The sequence below is a fragment of the Polyergus mexicanus genome, unplaced genomic scaffold (genome assembly GCF_030449975.1).
Source record: "Polyergus mexicanus isolate NDT 795.1 unplaced genomic scaffold, iyPolMexi1.0 SCAF_21, whole genome shotgun sequence".
Lineage (NCBI taxonomy): Eukaryota > Metazoa > Arthropoda > Insecta > Hymenoptera > Formicidae > Polyergus > Polyergus mexicanus.
Genome location: NW_027223341.1, coordinates 3,802,774 through 3,822,776, shown reverse-complemented (window position 1 = coordinate 3,822,776; position 20,003 = coordinate 3,802,774).

The following is a 20,003-nucleotide window of genomic DNA, read 5'->3' as shown; positions in this document are numbered from 1 at the left end:
GCCCACGTGCGATACGCGTCCTCCGTCGCGACGTTCCGCGCGCTATCGAGAAGATCGCGCGCCTCCATCGTTTCTCGATTCGTCACTCGTCGTTTAACGAACGCCAAGATTTTTTACAGATAAACCACGTCTCTTCCTCGTCGTAATTCTCAATGTAGAACAAAGCTCTCGTCGCGCAGCCACCGCACCAATTATTCGACACGTCGAAAACTTCGTCGATGAGATCGCAAATGGGCACTATCTCGCTATACACCGTTTTTTTCACGTGCGTCGATACGCTTCTCACGAAACTCGAGCTACGCGCGCAATACGCGCAATATCTCTCGTCCTCCTCGAAATAAATTTCGTTCTCGAATCGGCAACCGAACTTAAAAAAGCAATGCACGACGTGATTCACCTCCCACGAAAATTTCGGAACTCCGTATTGCCGTTTCTAATTGCGATAAAGCAAATAGCCGTCGGCTCCGACGTTCGCGAAGGGTTCGTCGAATCGCGTCTCGCTCGCCTCTCGCACGAACTCTTCCGCGAAGCCGATCTTTTTTCTACAGTACAAACAGTCCTCTATGTAACATTCGCGCAGTTCCTTCTTCAAACAATTTGGTATCTCCAAATTCCGTATATCCTCGATACTTCCGATTCGAATATTCACCGCTCTTCCGGCTAATCTCGTTAAAGCGTTCGGCGCGCGCTTCATCGCGCCGCGAATATTCTCGAATGTACTAATACCTCGAGACCACCGTGGCGTCCTTTTATAACGGGAAGAATAGCGAGGACGCGCCCCAATTAACGGAGCCGGATACTCGCTCTCGGACGCGTCACGCCACCGGACGCGCGTCGTCGCCGGAAAACGGAAAAAAACTCGCCCCGAAACGCGATAAGCGCGCTCGTATCGCCGCTAACGCGCGCCGCGAAAAGAGGAGAGCGACAAGGAACGCTCCTCTCTCCGCTCGACTGCCCTCCGACCTCCGACGATCTCCCGTCTTCCTCGACGCCGGACGCCCGGCGTCTGCTCGCGAATCGCGCGCTAGAAGCGGCGCGCGTCCCTAAAGAACAAGTCGCGTCAAGGTAGAGTCGGGGAGGAACCGCTACCCCCCGATCGACCCGAGCGCTATCTCCCGGGCGATCTCGTCGACTCGTACCCGCTGCGCCCCCGACCCCCCTCTCCTCTCGCCCCGCTTTTCCCCCCGGCCACGCTTCCCGTCTCACCCTACGTACCCCCCCATTTCCCCCGTCGGCCGCCACAACTTCTCTCTGATATCTCTCTATCTCTTTCTAGGCATATCTCCGTCCTTTTCTCTCTCACGGACTTCTCTCTCGCACTCATGGAACTATGTGGGCTCGAAAGCAACCTAATTATCCTGAGTGAGTCTCGATTGCGCACATTACTGATTGGACACGACAATATTTCCCGATCGGACACAGACCCAATCGGACACAGGCCCGATCGGATATAGGCCCGATAGGACACAGACCCGATCGGACATAAACCCGGACAGCACAAAGATGTCCTTAGGACGTCCAAAGGGCATCCAGGACATATATGTAGGATATCCTCAGAATATCCCATTGTAATCCTCAGATCTTCTCTGGATGTCCTGAGGAAGAGTAAATGATAGTCGTATATTAACCTCTGGAGAATCCAGGGAGATCCTGTGGAACATCCTAAGGATTTTTATAGGATATGTTAGGGATATTTTTCGTATGTTTCAAGGAGCAAATTTTAAAATTTAAATATAAATTAAAATTATGTTTTGTTATTTACTGCCAATATTAAAAATCTATTAAAAATAGTTCACCGTTCTTTAATATTTGAGGCTTTCGTGCTGTACATAAATATTTTAGGTTTGGCTCCCGGGTTTGAGTTGTGTAATAATGTTTCCTGTCAGCCTTTTGCAAGCTTTATATAATTCTCATGACCAAATCTCAAATACGAGTTCGCGTATCGCATAGCGGTAAACAAACGAACTAGCGGTTGAATACTATTGTTTGTAAAGTTTTTGGAATGTTGCGAACAGTAACATTTCTCATAAAATATTAAATAAATAATAATTTTGGATATATGAAAATGTGCGCATCAAATTCAATTATTAATATTAAACGAAATTAATGTTAACAATTAATTGCACATGTATATATCCTCTGGAAATCCAAAAGACATCCAATATAATGGACAGGGCACATATCTCCTACGGACATTCAGGGGTTATCTACTGGACATTTATAGGACATTAATACCCAGATAGCCAAGTCTGTTCGAACAGATTTTGCCAAACGTCTGCTACAAATTTTTGTCAGCAGAAAGATTCCAGATTGTATACAAAGTCTGTTATATCAGATAATGATAGCAGAATGTCAGCAGAAATGTTACAAAACCTGCTGACATAATTTGACAGCAGATCAGTAGCAGAAACCGAGCAGGATTTGCATAGAATTATTATAGCAGATAGCCAGCAGAAACTGAGCAGGATCTGCACAACGCAATTTGATGTCAAATTGATAGCAGAAATCGAGCAGGATCTGCGCGCGCGCAATCTGACGGCAGATTGGTAGCAGAAATCGAGCAGGATCTGCTAACATGACTTGACATCAGGTTGTCGGCAGAAATCGAGCAAGATCTGCGCGCGCGCGCAATCTGATGGCAAATCGGCAGTAGAAATCAAACAGAATTTGCAGCTTTTAGCATTCATATAATTTATTGAAATAGTATAGTTTATTCGCTTACAGCCATGCGGCGCACTATTCACTTTCTATATCCATATTCAAGTTCTTGTTACGAGCGTATATATAATGCCTGCAAAATGCGGCTAATAACATCGTAATTATTTCTATCAATTTAATTTCTGGTACAACTCCCGTACCGGGAATTCAGATATTGAACTGATTTTTAGAAAATCAGACAGATAAATATCCGATTTTCACTTATTTGGAAAGAAATTATCCAAATAAGTGAAAATCGTTCGTTATTATATCTATTTAAGATATAAAATAGAAATTAACTTCCATATAAATAAAATATTTTAATTTTGATTTAATTTCATAAATTAATTATTCAAATTTTCATATATGTCTTACATTAATACATATTATTAATATTATAAATTTATGTTATTAATACAAACGTCAGAAAATGACATCCCGTGAATGTGACATATCAACTATTGACGTCATTTTTGAATTTTATGAGACCTAACTTTAGGATTAACTCTAATTGGTTATTTTGTGACCAAAATTTACTGTCATTTTGCTACTTGGACTCGAGACCCTTTAAATGTTTAAATCCATTTAAATGTACCATTTTATATAAATGTCTAGAAATTGCTCGATTTCTGCTGTCAATCTGCCGTCAGATTGTGCGCAGGCTCTGCGTGGTTTCTGCTGCCAATCTGCTCACATCACAGATGAATAGACAGATAACCAATGGCCCGGGTTAAGGTGAGACTGGTCTTTCTCACTGGTTTCAGCGTCATACCGTCATAACGGCCAATGCAGTAGCTACGTTCTCAAGCAAATTGGCAATTACGAAGCGACGCGTTACGCGGCATGCAGACTTCTCGTTGCGTATAACAGCGTGACATAATATGCTTCTTCGAGCTACATTTATATTAATTTAAATAAATAAATATACACACACACATACGCGCGCGCATATGTATAATAATAAAACTACAATATTAATATACATTAGTTAACAGCGATAAAAATAAGCTGAAATCAGGAATTAATATTTTTTTTACATTTAAGTATCACGCGCACATCTTGATTCAAAATAAGAGTCTCGAGACCGAAACTCGACTCTAGACACGCGCACGTTGAAATATCCGCTATCGCGACACGCGACGCGAGTTAATGTGCGGGAACATTGTAAATAAGCTAAGTCACAAATAAAGCTGATATTTATCTATTTATTTAACGTGGAAAGTGTCTGAATTATTTAACTAAAGTACGTGTAGTTCCCGGGCGGAGCCCGAATTCCTAAATCCTTCCGGCAAACGATCCCAACTACCGTACCTCTCCCGGAGGCACAACATACATTTAAATACGATTTTTATGAAAAAAATATTTTAATACAAAACAGAATATTGCGCAAAATAAAAAATACTAGAAACAAGAATAAACATTAAATATTGTAAAATATTTACTATAAAAAAAATTAAATAATGAAAAATGTATCACTTAATAAATATTTAAAAAAATTTGTCTACAAAAAAATCAATAATGATTAGTTTATAACATCGGAACAATAACATAATAAATGAAAGACAAAATCAGCTGAGCAATGAAAATCAATATCACATGTAGTAAAAAAATCAATAATGGATAACAGATTTACCGCGCAAAATAACAGAATAATAAGACAAATCAATTGGGGTATCAAAAATACATAGTTGGCTTTTAAAAAAATGTGATTTGCAACATGCAGGTGCATACTTCTTTTTAAAGGCAACCATGTGTTTTCTTTACATCTTTACATATATGTATATATATATATATATACTGGGTGGCCCATTTTAATCCATCCAGTCGAATATCTTAAAAACCAAGCCCGGAAGAGAAAAATGTTTCAGACAAAAGTTGTTTGGTTTCGAGGGGGCCATAAGATGGTGACAATGATTTGACCTTGGAAAATCATTTGAAGGTCATGTGAAGGTCAACTTTAAAATCTTAAATGGAAATCCCCATTTTTTATTTAGTATTCTTGTAGCTGACATCAAGAGCTTTCCAAAACACTATAATAAAGTATTATTTCATTAAGTACTTTTTGAGTTATTTTATATTTTAATCTGACATATTTTGATATAAAAAATTAAATATCTCGTAAAATATCTAGTTTTTGATAATCTTACCGTAATACTTCTATGTACAGAATAATGAGACAAATCAATTAGTATAAAAAAAATTGTTTTTAAGAAAATTATTTACAATGTATTTTTTTAAACAATTATTTGTTTTTTTTGGCCTGTGTCCAGAAACGCTTTCGTTAACGAAGAGTACATCGGAAGTTCGTGAAATGGAAGCTATAAATACTGTTCAATTGCAAGAAGAATTAACTTTTCCAATTGAAATGGATAATAACGATAATGATGATCTTATTGCGACAGCTTTTGAAGAAATAACGAAATATTCAGAAGAGAACTATTCCGACAACTTTATAATAAATATAATCGACAACAGTAATTCACCAGGGACATATGAAGGAAATGCAATTGCATATTTTGCAGGATATATTGCTCAAAATAATTACAAAAATACTAAGTGCGACAGCTGCCGTGAAACAAATATAAAAACACCGATGGAGGGATCAAATGATAATGAGATTTACATTCAATTACGTGAATATGAACACGAAGACGAAGATGGACCAGAAGTTGAATGGCTATCAAGGCCAACGGATGTATTTATAAATATTGTTGCTCTTCAACTTCAAGCATTCAACTCTTGTTATAAGAAATATTGGCATTTAAAAGATGTGAAAAGAAATCTTCTTGAGATTTGTATAAAACACGTTCAGCATCATGTAGCTGCAGATTGGTTTGACCCAAACAACGAGTGCTATCTGCATAGAATCCAAATGTTGGACTTTATGATAAGAGTCAAGATATATGCAATTGCAAAAAAAAATAACAATAGAAGGAGAGAAGGAATAAACACAGTTGGAGAATCAAAAGAAATAAGAACAAAGTGTCAAAAACTGAGGAACATAAAGCACATGTAAAAAGATAAAGATAAAAAACAGCAACGAATATCTCAATAAATCTAAAGCTGGGATAAAAAAGCATTTTAAATACACAATACAGACTGCGCTTTGCTACAACTTTGCGCGCCTGGCAGAATGCCTGTTCAATGCCTTTTTTCCGTATGTATATATATATTTTATTACATTTATAAATACATAAATATATATTTATTTAATTATTATGTACAAATTTATTTAGTTGCTTTTAAGAAAAAATATGTAATTTGCAACATGCAGGTGCATACTTTATTTATTTGATATATTTCAGGGTCACATTTTTTTACATGCAGATGATACGGTATAATGGATTAAGAATATATTGTCATAATGCAACTCACAGTACATTACACAAATATGAAGCACAAGTATAAATCTCTTTGAAAATGTATGCATAGAAATTAATATAAATTCTTCTATTTAAATCTTATTTGAGTCTGAATACAATAATTCTTCAAAAAACACGTGAGTATTTAAATCTCAAGTTCTTTCTTTTTATGCATTATAATTAGTAATATGCATATGGTATATAATAATTACTCATTATTATAGATATCGATGTTTTGAGACTGGCTGATGACAATAGATATCATAATTTATTTCTGGTTTGCACGTAGATTAAATCGGAATTCATTATTTTATTATATTTGTGGCATAACACTAAGAAGGATTTTATCCCTTATAATTTTAATATATATATATATATATATATATATAAGGAAAATTAAACTACAGGTAACTAATTTATAGTTGATTTTTCACATTTTTTATATTTTTAATGTTTTTTATATGTTTATTCAAATTATGTAATGTTAATTATCATATTTTACAATTTACATTCTACGTTCCAACAATTTTTATATACTTTTTATATAATGTATAAACGCAAATATTGTACTTTCAATTAATAATAAAATGTATTGCTACGTTTTTATTTGTTATTTATTTAAAAGAGACTTGTCTATAACACCGCAATATGTATATACCTATCATATACCTACCTATATAAAATAAAAATTTATTAATAGCAAAATAGAGATATATAAATTTTTTTAAGTTTACAAGATGTATGGTAAGAAAATAACATTTATCAGAACATAAAATCAATAAACACAAAGAAAAGTTTCAAAAAGTTTGGAGAAAATAAAAATACATAGACGACCTTCCCGGGAAAAAATAGATTAAATGTAAATAGATGTAATTATATCTAATTAAATCTCGTTAATCTAAAAAATGAAAAACTTAAGATCTACTTAGATGTAAGCATATCCCCAAGTAGCAAAGAAATGTTTAATAAATGTTTAAAGCTCATTTTTAAAGATATTTTAAAAATGTTTATTAATATTTTATCAATAAAATATTAAAAAATTAAATATTTAATAAACGTTGAATCAAGACTTATTTTACATAAACGTTAAAATAGAGTTTTTTTAAATAAAAATATATAAAAACAGATTTCACTCATAATTAGAAACGTTTTAAAAATATATATCTTAAAAAATAAGTTTCAAACATTTATTAAACATTTCTTTGCTATTTGGGTCCATTTAGATCCAGATAGATCTATCGATGCAGATCTATTTCAAAAATAGATCTGCACCAGTAGATCTAAATAGATCATCATACGTATACTTAAATCTTAGTTGATCTTTGAAGATGTACAGAGATTTAGATAGATCTACCAGTGTAAATCTACATAGATTTATATCGATCCACTTACAATTAGATCTAAATTGTTACATAAGTAGATCTAAAAATATATAAGATATATATGCTTAAATCTAAAAGTAGATCTTAAGTTTTCCATTTTTTACATCTAACGAGATTTAATTATTAGATATAATAATATCTATTTACATTTAATCTATTTTTTTCCGGGTTTACACTAAATAATAGTACTTAAATTTAAAAAATAATTTTGTTAACATTTGACGCTATTTAGAGTATATAAATGTATAAAAAATATATACGAAAATAAAATATATTTCTTAGCATTAATCCAATTATTTTAATAGTTTCTTTTTTTATCGGACGCAAAAAACAAATTTTTAAATGCAAGCGATATTGCATTGTATAATTTTATTAAAAATTATTGAAAGAAAAACTATAAGTATTAGTATTATCATATTTAAAATAGTTATGTTAAAAAATCAAATATTACATATAGATAGTCAAGAAGCAAAACTCTGACAAAAATAAATATTGGAATGTAAATCAAATGTAAGGAAAAAGTGACAGAAGCGTAAACGAATCTTCTAGAAGACAAAAATTAAAACAACGAAAAGTAAAAAAAACGCTTCTTTTACGTTTCGTTATTTCAATTTTTGTCTCCTAGAAGCTTGGTTTACGTTTCTGTCACTCTCTCCTTACATTTGATTTAAGCTCCTTTGACTTAACTAAAACAGTTTATGACAGATAAAATAATTATTTCAACAGTAATATAAAAGTTAATTATTATATTTTATATATATATAAAATATAATAATTAACTTTTATATTACTGTTGAAATAATTAATTTATCTGTCATAAACTGTTCTAGTTCGCCGGCCACTTGCTATCGCTGCAATATCGCGTCACTGATCTGTCTATTAATCTCATGTTTATTCTCATCATTTCATCTCTCACACTGTCACACTCGTCTCGCGGTCATTTAGTGCGGATTTGCACCTAGGGGCAAAGTCTATCGACAAAATTGGATATATTTAGTCTGGACTCAAACCAGGGGCATAGTCTGTCGACAAAATCGGATATATTTAGTCTGGACTCAAACCAGGAGCATAGTCTGTCGGTAAGGGGCATAGTGTGTCGATAATCTGAGCACGGAAATGGCAGTCTCGCCTTAATCTAGGCCATTGGCTATCTGTCTATTCATCTGTACTCACATTACCCGTCAGCAAGCTCTGTTGACAAAACCTGAGCTTAATGTGGTCACAGATGGCTATGGTTTTGGCATGGAATTCTGATTAAATTTGCTGCCAATCTGCGCGTATGCTGCTAGCATTTTGCTATCTGGGTGCTTATTATAATACTTAAGATTTCTAAATTATATTAAATAGCCGACACAACTAAAAATAATTATGTATGCATATTAAATTTTTATAAATATATTTATAATAATATCTTAAAACATCCTACAAATGTCCTGAACCGTCCTGGACATATTCAGGATGATCCTGAGGATGTTGTGTGCTGTTTGGGAAACCTTGTTGGAAATATTTAGTTTCAGTGGAATGTGGAATACCTAATAAATTCAAATATATAATACTTTCAAGCAAATATACAATATAATAAATGGATGCATAATTATAGTAAAAAATATTGTTAAAAAAAATTTCATAAATTTGTGCGCGTAATATTAAAACATAATAAATATTTAATAATTATTTATCAGTAGGTAATGTAGAAAAACGCCCTGTTAGAATATCTTTATTAATTATATATAATTTTATTTTTATATATCTGTATTTTACATTTGATATACTGTCTATAAATAATTAATAATTGTATTCTTTCACACTTAAAATTTCACGTATGTCACGGCATCGTGAGATTTTTACGTACAAAAAACATTATTAATTATTTACGGACAGTATATCATACGTAAAACACAGATATACAACAAAAAAACTATATATAAATAATAAAGATGTTCTAACAGGACGTTTTTCTACATTGCTTACTGCACGCATGACAGATATCTTAACCTCACGTATGTCACTGTCTTCCCAGTCAGCCAGGTCTGTTCTAACAGATATTGCCAAGTGCTTGCTATAAATTATTGTCAGCAAAAAGGCTACAAATTTGATACAAGAGTTGTTATTACCGATTAAGCTGGCAGATTGCCGGCAAGAATCAAGCAAAGCTTGCTAACATAACTACACAACAAATTGGCGGCAGAAACCGAGCAAAGCTTGCTAACATGACTGACATCAGATTGTCGGCAAAAACTGAGCAGGATCTAGAGTGCGCAATCTGATGGCAAATTGGCAGCAAAAACCGAACAAAATCTGCAGCTTATTACAAAGTATTATAAACTAGTTCAGTCGCTTATCGCTATGCGGCGCGTTATTCATTATCTATACCCGTATTCAAATTCTTGTCATGAATGTATATAAAGCCTACAAAATGCTAATAATATTATAATATATATATTTCTAAGTTCAATTTTTGACACAATTCTTATACAGGAAATTCAGATATTGAATTGATTTTTTGCAAATCGGACAGATAATTGTTCGATTTTCACTTATTCAAACAATTTCTGTCCAAAAAGATCTTTAATTTTATAAATTAAGTTATTTGAATTTACCTATATGTTTTAACATATTAATATATGATTTTATATAATGTCTAATTATCTAATGGTCATTTTATGACCAAAACTTATCATCATTTTATTACTTAGGGTTAAGGTTTTAAATCTATTTAAATATATATTTTTATATGAATGGCCAAAAGCTGCAGAATTTGTTCGGTTTTTGCTGACAATCTGCTATCGGATTGTCTTGCGCAGATCTTGCTCGATTTTTGCCATCAATTTGACGTCAAATCATGTCAAGCTTTGCTCGGTTTTTGCTGTCAGGTTATGTCAACAAGTTTTGTCACCAAAACACAAGCTTAATGCGGACACAGATGGCACTGGATTTGTTACCAAGTTTTGAGCGAATTTGATGCCAATTTGGCAACAATTTGTTATCAAATTGCTTACTGGGTTATTATCTCGTTATGTGTTTTCAGAATCAAAAATATTTGTAAGTTTATGAGATTGTGCTGTTTCTACGAAATTATATTGGGTAAGCATTCTTTGCTAACATGAAAGAGCTTGGATACTTTAGCAATATGGGACAAGTTTTGAATGCATGTAATTAGACACATTATAATTAGAAGCAAGTATTTTCTGTTATATCTTCATAGTTTGTAGTAAAGAGTATATATATGCAACATAAGCCTAATAATTTTCTAGTCATTAATCAATCTTTTTTTATTTTACAGTGGAATCATTACTAGAAATAATGCACTTTTGTGACTACGCAACATATACCAGTGCTGGAATAACTACTGTGCAACTACAATATGAGGTAATGTTTTTAAGTATTGTGTTTTCTGACTGTTCATTCAACCTAAAGAAAGATTGAATTATGATGATGACAATTGTACTGGTAAGATCGCTGTATGAACGAGATCTTACGTCAGAAAGAAATTAATTTACAAAGCACGAGAATCTTTTAAGCGAGAGTTAAATATTATAGTCTCCGCTAATAGAATTTTGTGATCTGTAATGGAACGATCAACGCTTCTTCACTAACTTGCAGTGCCTGTTGATGTATTAATGATTTCGGATTGTTGACGTGTTAAAAGATTGAGTAAACATTTGTATCGGTATACAGTTAGTGAATACATCAGCGAAGACTGCTTTCGCATATTATATCCAACTGTAGCATATTGTAATATATATATATTATTATACATATTATAATACATATTATATATATTATATATTATCACAAAAAAAATATAACATTTTGTTTTTAACCGATTTATCAAGTTTACAATTACATTGGAGTATATACATGAACACATTATTTTTCAAAGAAATAATCTTATATCAATATGATAATTATATTTGTAATAATTATACTTGAAGGTTTACATGTACGTATTGTCTCACATAATGCATATACATATATTGAAATACGGAATTATTAGAAATATTAAAATATATATATATTTATATGTTTGTATATCAGTGTATTTTGTACAATATGCTGCCCGTAAACAATGAAGAATTGTACCGTATTTTTTCGCATTTAAAATTTTACATATGTCACGGCATCGTAAGATTTCAAGTGCGGGAGAGTACGGTGCAATTCTTCATTATTCACCATACAAAATATACTGATATACAAATATATAAACATATATATTCTAATATTTCTAATAATTCCATATTTCAATATATGTATATGCATTAGAGATGCATGTGAGATACATTTAAATCTTCAAGTATAGTTATTACAAATATAATTATCATATTAATACAAGATTATTTCTCTGAAAAATAATATGTTCATGTATACACTCCAATGTAATTGTAAACTTGATAAATTAGTTAAGAACAAAATGTTATAATATTTTTTTTGTGATGCAGATAATATACATATATAATATGTGTTATAATATATATATTACAATATGCCACATTTGGATATAATATGCTAAAACACTGTCTTCGCTGATGTATTCATTCACTGTATAGCGATACAAATGTTTACTCAATCTTCTAACACATCAACAATCGGAAATCATTAATGCATCAACAGGCACTGCAAGTTAGTGAACAAGTGTTGATCATTTCATTACAGATCACAAGATTCTATTAGCGGAGACTATAATATTTAACTCTCGCTTAAAAGATTCTCGTGCTTTGTAAATGAATTTCTTTCTGACATTCGATGCAAACTGAATCCCTACAAATTAATATTCAGCTATTACTATCACCTACTTAAAATCAAAATAAACATGATATAATGTTAATAAACAGCGTGACATTAAGATCTCATTCATACAGCGATCTTACCAGTACAATTGTCATCATCATAATTCAATCTTTCTTTAGGTTAAATGAACAGTCAGAAAACACAATAAAAATATTACCTCATATTGTAGTTGCACAGTAGTTATTCTAGCACTGGTATATGTTGCGTAGTCACAAAAGTGCATTATTTCTAGTAATGATTCCACTGTAAAATAAAAAAAGATTGATTAATGACTAGAAAATTATTAGGCTTATGTTGCATATATATATACTCTTTACTACAAACTATGAAGATATAACAGAAAATATTCGCTTCTAATTATAATGTGTCTAATTATATACATCCAAAACTTGTCCCATATTGCTAAAGTATCCAAGCTCTTTCATGTTAGCAAAGAATGCTTACCCAATATAATTTCGTAAAAACAGCACAATCTCATAAACTTACAAATATTTTTGATTCTTAAAACACATAATGAGATAATAAGACAGTGACATACGTGAGGTTAAGATATTTGTCATATGTGCAGTAAGCAATGTAGAAAAACGCCCTGTTAGAACATCTTTATTATTTATATATAGTTTTTTGTTATATATCTGTGTTTTACGTATGATATACTGTCCGTAAACAGTTAATAATTGTTTTTTGTACGTAAAAATCTCACGATGCCGTGATATACGTGAAATTTTAAGTGTGAAAGAATACAATTATTAATTATTTATAGACAGTATATCAAATGTAAAATACAGATATATAAAAATAAAATTATATATAATTAATAAAGATATTCTAACAGGGCGTTTTCCTACACATTGCCTACTGATAAATAATAATTATTAAATATTGATTATAATGTTTTAATATTACGCGCACAAATTTATGAAATTTTTTTAACAATATTTTTTACTATAATTATGCATCCATTTATTATATTTATATTTGCTTGAAAGTATTATATATTTGAATTTATTAGGTATTCCACTGAAGCTAAATATTTCCAACAAGGTTTATGTCCGATCGGGCCTGTCCTATCGGGCCTGTGTCCGATCGGGCCTGTGTCCGATTGCAACCATATGTGTCCGATCGGGACTGTGTCCGATTGCAACAGTATGTGTCCGATTGGGACTGTGTCGGATTGCAACAGTATGTGTCCGATCGGAACTGTGTCCAATCGGGCCTGTGTCCGATCGGGCCCGCGTCCTATCGAGCCCGTGTCCGATTGCAACCTATGTGTCCGATCGGAATTGTGTCCGATTGAGTCTGTGTCCGATCGGGCCTGTGTCCGATTGCAACCATATATGTCTGATCGGAATTGTGTCCGATTGGGTCTGTGTCCGATCGAACCTGTGTCCGATCGGGACTGTGTCCGATCGAGCCTGTGTCCGATTGGGTCTGTGTCCGATTGGGTCTGTGTCCGATCGGGAAATATTGTCGTGTCCGATCGGTAATGTTCGCAATCGGGACGATCCCATTATCCTACTTACGTATTTTCGTTAACTGCTGCACGATTATTATTTAGCGACGTACCGCGGAGACTGCACGATCACATTGTTACGTTGCCTAGCGATGCGAGAAACGCGACATGTATCGTGCAAGTTGCGACGTGCGTGTGGCGCTTGGCGCGAGATAAGATGAACGATCTTCTAAAACTTTCGCATTACAAATGCGGTAGAAAACATGAAACGTATAATGACGTACTTAAAAAAATTAATTATTTATCATAATTAATAACTATTTTTAATTATATTAAATAATTATTATTGTAACGGCAGGGCCGTTACTACGGCAGTATATATATATATATATATATCTACAATAACATGTCCGCCTCGCTTACTCTACCCTACTCTACCTATCCCGCTCACACAACCACCGCGCACGCTCTCTCGCTCGCGCGCATGCCACACGCACCGTCCCGCTCACACTAGGCGCGCTATCTCGCTGGGCATGCGCTCTCGCTCTCGACTCGCCCTATCTCGCTCACGGGCCCCACGCGGAATCCACCCCACTCCCGGGCCGACAGTATAGTGGGAGTCCCCGGCCGGCCGAGGCATCGAGACCAGATCCTGTCCCGACATCCAGCTCCCGACACCGACCTGACCAGTACCTACTACTTCCTCGGGCTAAGGTTTCACTTAGCCCAGTCGGGTTTCGCCGACTCCTGCCACCGCTCCTCGGGCTAAGATTTCGCTTAGCCCAGTCGGGTTTCGCCGACTCCTGCCACCGCCCCTCGGGCTAAGGTTTCGCTTAGCCCAGTCGGGTTTCGCCGACTCCTGTCACCGCTCCTCGGGCTAAGGTTTCATTTAACCTAGTCGGGTTTCGCCGGCTCCTAGCACCTACCTGGGCTGAGGTTTCGCTCAGCCCTACCGGGTTTCGCCGATTTCCGTTGCCAAGGCCGGACCCGACGTGATACTCGGGCCTGTCGGCAATACCAACCTACCTAGCGTAACCATAGTAATAAGCAGGGTTGGGAAAGTTACTTTATAAAAGTAACTCGTTACCGTTACCGTTATTTTTTCTAAAAAGTTGTAACGCGGTCACCTCGCTCGACGCTCGGATCGGCTCGTCGGTGTCCGGGTTCGAGAGAAGGAGAGACTCAAACTTACGAGACACAGTAAAGGTTGAAACAATACTTTATTCAGTGAGAGAAAGATAGATACAGCGTGCAGGGCCTGGCGGTGTCGTGCGTGGAGCGGTGTGGCTGGTAGCAGGATGCGGGGCGCAAAGCGGAGGCGCAAAGCGATGGTTGCAAAGCGGCGAGAAGCGTAAGACAGGCTCGGCGGGTAATCGTTCCCGGTCTTATTTACAGGCGCTAACGGCGTGATTGGAACTAGAGGACTTATTACAAACAGGCCTTATAACTAACGGACTTAGTACTAGACAGGGCTTATTACTAACAGGTCTTATAACCAGCGGACTTAGTATTAGACGGGTCCTATTACTAGGATGCGGTTACAACTAGCGGACTTAGCACTAACAGGCCATAAGACTAGCAGGTTTATGACTACGAGACTTAGAACTAGCGGACTTATCTCTATCGTGCAACTACTATTTACAACGCGGTCGGTACATGCACTTATACGCGAGTGGCCTTCACTTGGACACAGTACAATTGGACACGGTGCAAATGGACACATTACAAATGGACACGAGATTGTGCACACGGTTCAATTGGACACAGTGCATTTGGACACAGTAATTTTGGATACAGTAGCTTTTGGACACATAAGAAAATACGCATCGTTTACTTGGACACCGCTCAATTGGACACTGTTCATTTGGACACCGTTCGTTTGGACACAGAAAGATGCGCACCGTTCATTTGGACACCGTTCGTTTGGACACCGTTATTTGCCCACCGTTCGTTTGGACACCGTTCATTTGCCCACCGTTCGTTTGGACACCGTTCATTTGCCCAATGTTCGTTTGGACACCGTTCATTTGCCCACTGTTCGTTTGGACACCGTTCATTTGCCCACCGTTCGTTTGGACACTGTTCATTTGTACACAGAAACATGCGCACTGTTTGTTTGAATATATGTAACAGATGGAGAGAAATAAAAATCATTTTGGGAAAATATAATCAGTATTCTTATAACACTTTATACTGGTAAATCTATGTAAAATATGAAATCGTGAAAAGGAGATACATTTGAAGGTTATAATATCTGTCAAAATAAAATATATTCATACTTATATATCTCTGATACTGATGTCATTAATTTTACATTGCTTTTAGCACTTTGTTTAGCCTTCCGCATATTTGGATGTCATGCATGGATACAGTGGGTTCCGCCCCCCCTGCGGGGGGGCTCCACTTCCGGAAGATATAACCTAACCCAAACCTATTTCTTATTTAAAACAAAAATTTGGTGTGGATTACGTCGTATAATTTAAATCAAATTTTAGTGTCCAAACGAACGGTGTCCAAACGAACGGTGGGCAAATGAACGGTGTCCAAACGAACGGTGGGCAAATGAACGGTGTCCAAACGAACAGTGGGCAAATGAACGGTGTCCAAACGAACGGTGGGCAAATGAACGGTGTCCAAACGAACGGTGGGCAAATAACGGTGTCCAAACGAACGTTGTCCAAATGAACGGTGCGCATCTTTCTGTGTCCAAACGATCGGTGTCCAAATGAACAGTGTCCAATTGAGCGGTGTCCAAGTAAACGATGCGTATTTTCTTATGTGTCCAAAAGCTACTGTATCCAAAATTACTGTGTCCAAATGCACTGTGTCCAATTGAACCGTGTGCAAAATCTCGTGTCCATTTGTAACGTGTCCATTTGCACCGTGTCCAATTATACTGTGTCCAAGTGCACCACTCCCCTTATACGCTACGATCGGGTTAGGTGGCGAGGTATTGCCGGCAGGCTCGAGTGTCACATCGAGCACTGCCTTGGCAACGGAAGTCGGTTCAACCCGACGGGGCTGAGTACAACCTCGGCCTGCGGTAGGTAGGAGCCGGTCCAACCCGGCGGGGCTGAGTGCAACCTCAGCCCGTGGAGCGGTCGAGACAGGAGTCGGTTCAACCCGACGGGGCCAAGTACAACCTTGGCCCGAGGTATAGAGAGCCGGTTCAACCCGGCGGGGCTGAGTTCAACCTCTGTCCTAAGAGGTGTTAGGTACTGGTTAGATCGGTGTCAGGAGCTGGATGGCAGGACGGAATCTGGTCCTGATTCCTCGGCCGGCCGGGCTTATATACCCGGCCGGGGCCTCCCACTATACTGTCGGTCCGGGAGTGGGGTCGATTCAGCGTGGGGACCGTGAGAAAGATAGGGCGAGTCGAGAAGCGAGAGTGCATGCAGAGCGAGAGCATGTGTATCGGTGAGCGAGAGCGCATGCTGAGAGAGGAGGCGGCGGGACAGGTAGGGCTGGGTGAATAAGCAAGCCGTGTATAGGTAGTTATCTATTTGTCGGACGCAACAGGTCAGGCCCGTAGTAACGGTCCTATCGTTACAAAGTAACTCGTTACCGTTACTCGTTACTAATTTTAAAAAGTAACTCGTTACCGTTACAGTTACTAAAAAGTAACGAGTCGTTACAATTTACGTTACTTTTTTACAATACAAACTAATAAATTATTTTGCATAAGAAAAACTTTTAAAAAATTGTAAGCAAGATTTCATTCAAGGTTTATTACAAAATAAATTATTAAATTTTATCGAAATTCTTTATTAATTTTTAATAAAATTTGTTGCTCCATAGTATCATCATTTAAATGCCCTCTTTGTGGTGTTAATACAGAGCCACCGATGCTAAACATTCTTTCTACAGATGCACTGCTTGGTAAAGCTGTATTATATTTAATAAAAAGTTTTTTAAGTTTTGGATAGTCGTTTAACATTTCTATATTACAATTATTTGATTTTAAAAACCGTTGCAATTTTTCTTGTTCAGATTCATTTTGCACCGTTTTTTGCTCAAAAATGAAAAAATCATCGTGATCGTCAGATTTTCCAGCTTTTGAAGAATTTTCAGTTGATCGGATTCCCAATAAATCCTCCAAGTAATTTTCAGCACGTTTTCTTTTTTCTCCGGTTAACCAGTTTAACTTAAATTTTGGATGTAAACATGCTGCTATTATTAATTCTTTTGTTTCAAATATTGTAAGAAATTTAAAATCAAATATAGTAAATTAAGCGACATTGTTTGTTTTATTGAAATTAATACTTTTGAATCAATAGTTTAAAATAAAATAATATTTTTCAATTAAATCCTTATTTAAAATTAAATAACATATGTATTAATCAAATTAATAAGTTACCTTTTATTTAAACCTTGCTGAATAGCTTCAACTAATGAATGGCAATCTATAAGGTCAGATTTATTGAGATTTTCTAATTTTCGTTGCAAGGTATTTAGAACTGGTAGTAAATGAGAGCTCTGCTTTTCCGAAAAGATAAAGCTCTCATTGGATTTCGCGCGTCGCGTCATCGCACTGGTCTGCAAGAGCCATAAGTTGATCAATCACATTCAAGCATTTTTACAACATAATAAGAATGCTAATTGGTCGATTTGCTTACGGCTTTACGGTTAAGATAAAAATTTTATCACGTACAATAGCAAGAATAATATCTTAAATAAATCAAAAAATTTGAAAAAAGTAACGATAAAAGTAACTGTTAAATTCGTTACTCGTTACCGAAAAATGTAACGAAGTTACTTTTTCCGTTACAAATAAAATTTGTAACGCCATTACCGTTACAGTTACCGAAAAAAAGTAACTGTAACGGTAACGGCGTTACAAGTAACGCGTTACTTCCCAACCCTGGTAATAAGCCACCTGTAGATATCGCGCCGTAGCCTTAAGATCGTTAGCCGTAAGTCCGCTAGTTCTAACCGCGTCGTAGTAAAAGCCTGTTAATAATAAGTCCGCTAGAAATAAGCCTGCTAGTCCTAAGAGCCTGCTAGTTATAACCGCGCCGTAATCTTAAGCTCGTCTGTAAATAAAGCCGCGCTATAGCGATTAAGCCGCATTTCTCGCCGCGTACCGCCTTGCGTTTCTCGCCGCGTACCGCTTTGCACGCCCGCGCCTGACACCAGCTTTCTGCCGACCGCACGCTGACCAACATCGCCTGGCCCTGCACGCTACTTTGTACATATCTCTGTCTAAATAAACTATCTTTTCTACGTATACTGTGTTTTTGTAAGCTTGAGTCTCCCCTCCTCTCGAACCCGGACACCGACGAGCCGATCCGAGCGTCGAGCGAGGTGACCGCGTTACATTATTTTAAAAAGCATGTATTATACGTTATTATGTTTTCGAAATTATTGCATTCACGATGAGAAAGTTTCAGTCAATCGCAAGATCGCAAGAATAATGTAATTAATAAATTACACTTGGGAAAATTTATTTTTATTCTGCTCAAATCAGATGTTCCAACGTTAAAATGAATTGGTCGCTCTGAAAAGAGCGGATTGATTAAAATAAAATTTTAGAGCAGATGCTCGAAATGCCCGCCGTCCATCCTAATGCAAGCTCTCATGCGTTTTAATAAATTTGTTTGGACGTTCTCCATTACTTCGTCGATATCCCAAATAGCACGTCGTAATCTTGTTTCAAGTTCTTCGGTATTTTCGGGAAGCGTTTTATAAATTACTTCCTTACAATATCCCCATAAGAAGAAATCCAGAGGATTGAGATCCGGAGATCTTGCGGGCCAACGTATCGGGTCGTACCGACACATCCAGCGTCCGGGAAAATGCCCGTTTAAGTAATTTGTAACGATCCTGGCGTTGTGTGGCCCAGCACCGTCTTGTTGAAAGACAATCTCGTTTCTTTCAAATAATGGCACATCTTCTAGAAAATCTGGAAAATTTTCTGTTAAAAAGTCGACGTAAGTTCTTCCAGTTAAAATATCTGGAAGAATAACTGGACCAAGTATTTCAATTCCATTATTCCAGCCCACACGTTAATATTCCGGGAGTGGTGCACTTGGACACAGTATAATTGGACACGGTGCAAATGGACACGTTACAAATGGACACGAGATTTTGCACACGGTTCAATTGGACACAGTGCATTTGGACACAGTAATTTTGGATACAGTAGCTTTTGGACATATAAGAAAATACGCATCGTTTACTTGGACACCGCTCAATTGGACACTGTTCATTTGGACACCGTTCGTTTGGACACAGAAAGATGCGCACCGTTCATTTGGACACCGTTCGTTTGGACACCGTTATTTGCCCACCGTTCGTTTGGACACCGTTCATTTGCCCACC